General features: G+C 36.2%; 1 protein-coding gene across 1 annotated transcript in view; it reads right to left on the reverse strand.

The window, feature by feature from the left end:
• Positions 1 to 6,000, reverse strand: part of LOC105985115 (rab GTPase-activating protein 1-like) — a 379,696-nt gene that overhangs the window by 323,610 nt on the left and 50,086 nt on the right. The gene's annotated exons all lie outside the window — the stretch shown is intronic.

The raw sequence follows: 6,000 nt of genomic DNA on the forward strand, positions 1-6,000 counted from the left end.
AAAGAGGCCCCAGTATAGTACCTAGGCACTGAGTAAAAGCCCTAGGACTTGGGGGAAGGGGGGTGGCATGAGAAGGCATGATCAGGAAAACAATAGTACCAAGGGGATCCTTTCACTAATGTACAAAATTTTCTTTGAAAAGGATCTCAGCTAGTATCTAATGAAAAAAAAAACAAGATTTCCTTGAAAGACACTACTTAGATTTAGAATATATATATTTATATAAATATAAGTTGTCAGGAAAAACTTACTCTCTAGAGCAAAGAGTATTTTAGTCATAATATTTTCTCCCCAATATAGACAGCCGGGATCTCTATGGTTCCATAGACTGAATGGGTTAGCCTTCCCTTACATTTACTGCCATCAGTCAATAGTGCACAGCCTTTTATCTACAAGTTGCATTTCTATAATGTTACTCCAGTTGATTTTCCATGATAACCTTATAAAGTAGGCCTAAGTAGTATTTGGAATATGTCTTGAAAATTAGTAAAGTGGTGATAAATCAAAACTCTTGGTTGAAAGCTTTGTAAGGAGCTGCTCTGTGAGGTTATTCCGTTTCCTGCTATCAATGAACTCCTCTCAAGGAGTTATAAAAACTCCAGCACAATCAAAGTATGTATACATATATGCCTAGACTATATGTGTTTAAGCGAGTTCATATTGAGGAACTACAGCATTACTAGAAAATATTTAACTTAAAAAGTGATCTTTCAGATATTTGTTTCTTTCAACTCCAGCATTTAAACATGATAATAAAGATGAACTAATTTAAGTCACAAAAGAAGGCACATGAATATATACTAGGCTTACAAATATTCTGTGTTGCTGGACGCTGGTGGCTCACACATATAATTCTAGCTACTTAGGAGACTGGGATCTTAGGATCCCAGTTTGAAGCCAGACAGGACAGGAAAGTCTATGAAACTCTTATTAACCACCAAAATGCTGAAAGTGGAGTTGCTGCTTAAGTGATAGAACACCAGTCTTTAGTGAAAAAGCTACAGGAAAATGCCTCAGGCCTGAATTCAAGTCCCAGTACCGACATCAAAATTATAATAACAATTATACTGTAAAATATTGTAATGAATGGATCCTAAGAGAACTACTAAAATGAGGCTAACATCTACATCTTCCCAATGAGTACTCATAAATCAGAGTTTAGCTCATCTTCAATTTCTCTTTTTAACTCCCTCAATTCTAGAGGGCTACATACTGAGCTACAGAATAAAAACAAATTCTAATTTTAGTAATAAACATATATGACAATAACATGGTTTAAAGACATTCAAGCATTTTTCATCAATGTTGTAGTGACACAAAAGTACTAAAATATTTTCACAATGAATAGTGAAATGCTCAGTCTAGTTTATTAGTATTGGATCAATCTAGTGCTACTATATAGAACACAGAAATGGAACTTAGATTCTAAATATAAATATAGAATTTACATCCCAAATATTAATGTTTGCACACACACATATATACACATATATACATACATATAATTCATACATTTCCCCTAAAGTGGCAATTCAGTTGCGAGCTTCAAGCACAAAGACCCCAAATTTCTTGGCCTAGCCAAGACTTAAATAATGAAATTAATGTTGAAACAAGAGGGTAAATAAAGGTCCTATTTTCATTATTTCATATAGGGAAGTACAGTAAAGAGATTTCTCTGAGTACTGAATATTAACAAATCTTTCACTTTTGAATCAAAATATCATTGGATGTATTTTATTAATCTGGGAACACATGTTTTATAACTTGCATGAAATAAAACTGCCTTAAATAATAGAATTTGCGGGGCTGGGGATATAGCTCTGTGGTAGCATGCTTTCCTAGCATGCAAGAGGTCCTAGCATCACCAAAGGTAGTGAGAGTAGCATCTACTCAAGTATGGGGATTTTATGTTACTATTTTTGTTTTATTCATACATTCTGATATGAACATTTTCCTGTGTATACATAGTCTATCACATTGAAAATAAGTAATTCTCTATCTTACACAGCCATGCTTTCATCCATTAAGAGATAAGCCTAAACTAGACAGCATTTCCAATGACAGATTAATGCTTTGTTAAATTAACTGATTACTAGTTTTCTTTTTAATATTTTGAACAATCTTATAGAAATGTTCCTATCAGACTAATTCAAGTTCTAACTTTAGTAGTGGCACCATATTTATATCACAACATAAATAAAATATAAAAATATTTTACTGTTACCCCATTATAATCTAACAAAGCAAAAACAAAAAGCAACAAAGGATTTATATTAATATGCATTTAAGACATACATAAAGTCACTCATTTGGTAAGTTTTTGAGTACCTTCTGTGTACCAAGTATTACTTAGGTACTAGAGATTACAGAAAAGAATGTGAGACCTATATTCAACAAATATAACCTAAATGTGTTGTGAGTAGATAAGAAATCATTAGTAAAGTCAAAAGCAGAAATATTTTCCATAAGCTGAAAAGTTTTTAGATGAAGCCCAATGTTAAGTGTTAGGAAGAATGTATTAGGAAGAAAACAGAATCGAAGAACATGCTATAAATATGATATTGAATATTTCATCCAAAACATAGTAAATAAGGATTTACTTTTAGCCATTTGGCCATGTCCTACTTCCCACCCAAAATAAAATGTTTTAAAATAAAATAATTATATAGTCAACTTCCTTATTTTTCCATATAAGTGAATGAGTAACTTGACATAGTTTGGTATAAATTAATAGGCGCAAAAAGAGTCAAACCATATTTATTCTTATTCCCCATCTCTTTTCTAATCCTTTAAATTTCTTTGTGTAAGAAATAACAGCAAAAGTGGGCACCAATGGCTCATGCTGGTAATCCTAGCTACTCAGGAGGCCAAGATCTGAGGATCATAGTTAGAAGCCAGTCCAGAAGAAAAGTCTATGAAACATGTATCTTCAATTAACTACCAAAACAACTGGAAGTGGAGCGTGGCTTAAGATGTAGAATATTAGCCTAGAGCACAAAAGATGAGAGTTTAAACCCCAGGACCAGCACAAAAGAGAGAGAGAGAAGAGAAGACATGGGCTGGGAAGGTGGCTCAGTGGTAGAGCGCTTGCCTTGCATGCCTGAGGCCCTGGCTTTGATTCCTCAGCACCACATAAGCAAAAAAGAAAAAAGCCGGAAGTGACGCTGTGGCTCAAGTGGTAGAGTGCTAGCCTTGAGTTAAAGAGCTGAGGGACAGCGCCCAGGCCCAGAGTTCAGGCCCCATGACCGGACCCAAAAAAGAAAAAAAAAAAAAGAGAAGACATACACAGCACACTTACAACACCAGAAGGCCACACCAAAGAAAGTAAAAGAATTTAACAAATTCTAAAAAGATGTCAAGGCTTTAGGAATTTCTTCTTGAAAGGTTGTTTGTGAGGTTGAACCAGAGTAGTTATTATTGAAAAATAAATTTAAAAATCAGCCTGTACCCTTCTCTCTTTCTGAAAACAATATCCAACAGTGTACTGCAGTTCACAACACCCATCCAACTACATATCATACGTTTAGCAAGTTGCTATTTCCACAAAAGAGATTAAAAATTCTATAGTGTAAGAATAGGCTGAAATGACAATACAAGGAATGGCAAGGTAAATTTCAGAAAAATGACTATAGATGTCTATGATTCTTGAAACCAATTGGATAATCAACTACACAAAGAAAATTTAAAATACATATGATGTCAAATACTTCAAAACGTATCATATTAAAATACATAGAGGCAAAAAAATCTAAACAGCACTTTCTTTGCAGAGGGAAAGGTTTATTGACAGTAATAATACAGTACAATTCTTTTCCCCAGAAAACAGAACCTGTAGGAATACTAATAAACACAAAATTGTGTATCTGGATGCATTTGCCGCTGTTATTTATAAAAAGGTGGGAAGGAAACACATATAAATATGTGAAAGAGAAATATACCAAAATCTTAACTGTAATACAACTTCAATCACCTTTTATTTTCTTCGTTATTTCAGTATCTTCCAAATTCTCCAAGTATATCACTTAGTGAAAGTTCAAGTAATGTTATTAAATAACAAAGGTATTTATTTAAAATAAATAGAGCTGGCTTTTCTACAATAAATCCTTTCTATTAACATTGGTTTATGATCATCTTCTCTTTCAGAAACATCATATTATCAAGAAGAAATAAATGTGGAAAAACCATTCTATGAAAATAGGTATGTGCTAGTAGATATGATGGTAAATACCTATAAGCCAGCTACTCAGTAGGCAGGAAGATCATGAGTTCAAGGTCAGCCTGGGCAAAAGTTGGCAAGTATCTTTCTTTTTTTTAATCTGTGTCAGTGTTTGGGGCTTGCATACTGGGCCTGAGTACTGTCATTGAGCTTTTGTACTCAAGGCTAGAACTCTACCACCTAAGCTACAGCTCCACTTCCAACTTTTTGGTAGTTAGTTGGAGATAAAAGTCTCACTCTCACAGCTTTGCTACCAACAGCAATACTCAGATCTCAGCCTCCTGAGTAGTTAGAATGACAGTCGTGAGCCACCAGCACCTAGGGACCAGGCTCTATCTTAAAAACAAAAGAATTAGCCAGGTGCTGGTGGCTCAAGCCATACAGTCAAATATCCTATCATGCTATAATCCTAGCTACTCAGCAGGAGAGGATTCAGGTTTGAAGGCAGCCCAGGCAGGAAAGTCCACAGTAGACTCTTATCTTCAATCAACCATCAAATGGCCAGAAGCAGCTCTATGGAGCAAGTGGTAAAATGCTAGCCTTGAGTACAAAAGCTCAGTGACAGCTCAAGCCCTGAGTTCAAGCACCAGAACTGGAATTGGAAGAGGAAAAAAAAAGGACTAGCAGTTTGGGTCAAGTGGTAGCTTGCCTACTATGTGTGACACCCGATTTTCAATCCTCAATATTAAAGAAAGAAGAGAGGAATAAGGGAAGGAAGGAGGGAATAGCATGTGCTAAACCTTTCTCAAATAATTACTCATTAAATCTTATAAAAATCAGCTTCAAGAAAATACTAACAAGCAAACTTCCTATTTACCTTCTAAAATAAGGTATTTAGCTAAAATACCATCTCAATTTTAGAAATATTTTTGCATGCTAAAAAAGATTTTTTTTATATAATAGCATATTGGCAAGCCAAAAAAAAAAAAACAATGCTGTATTAAGAATTAAGATCTTAGCAGGGGCTGGGAAGGTGGCTCAGTGGTAGAGCGCTTGCCTTGCATGCATGAGGCCCTGGGTTCGATTCCTCAGCACCACATAAGCAAAAAGAAAAAAGCCAGAAGTGGCGCTGTAGCTCACGTGGTAGAGCGCTAGCCTTGACCTGAAGAGCTGAAGGACAGCTCCCAGGCCCAGAGTTCAGGCCCCACAACTGGACCCCAAAAAAAAAATAAAAGAATTAAGATCTTAGCTACTCAGGAGGCTGAGATTTGAGGATCTCTGTTCAAAGCCAGCCCAGACAGACTCTTATCTCCAATTAACCAGCAAAAAGCAGAACTGGAGCTGTGGCTCAAGGGATAGAACACTAGCCTTGAGTAAAAGAAGCTCAAAGAGAGCACCCAAGCTCCCCCAAAAATTAGATCTTACTGGTGGAGATGTGGGTCATTGGGAGCTATCAAGAGGCTCTGAATTCAAACTCACCATCAGTTCTCCCTCACAAAAAAAATGTTCAGCTAGGGGCTGTTGGCTCATTCTTCTAATCCTAGCTACTCAGGAGAGTCTGAGACCTGGAGGATCAAAATTCAAAGGCAGCTTGGGCAGAAAATACCTCAAGACTCCATTTACCAATTAAGCAACAAAAAGGAAGGCTGGAGGCATGCCTTAACTAGTAAAGCACCAGCTATGTTCAAGCAAGCTGATCTAGAGTGTGAGAGCCTGAATTCAAGTCCTAGTATTTATATTCTCTCTCTCTCTCTCTCTCCCACTCTCTCTCTCTCTCTCTCTCTCTCTCTCTCACACACACACACACACACACACACACAAACACACACACACACACAATCTTG

This window comes from Dipodomys ordii, unplaced genomic scaffold, assembly GCF_000151885.1.
Source record: "Dipodomys ordii isolate 6190 unplaced genomic scaffold, Dord_2.0 Scaffold27, whole genome shotgun sequence".
Classification (NCBI taxonomy): Eukaryota; Metazoa; Chordata; class Mammalia; order Rodentia; family Heteromyidae; genus Dipodomys; species Dipodomys ordii.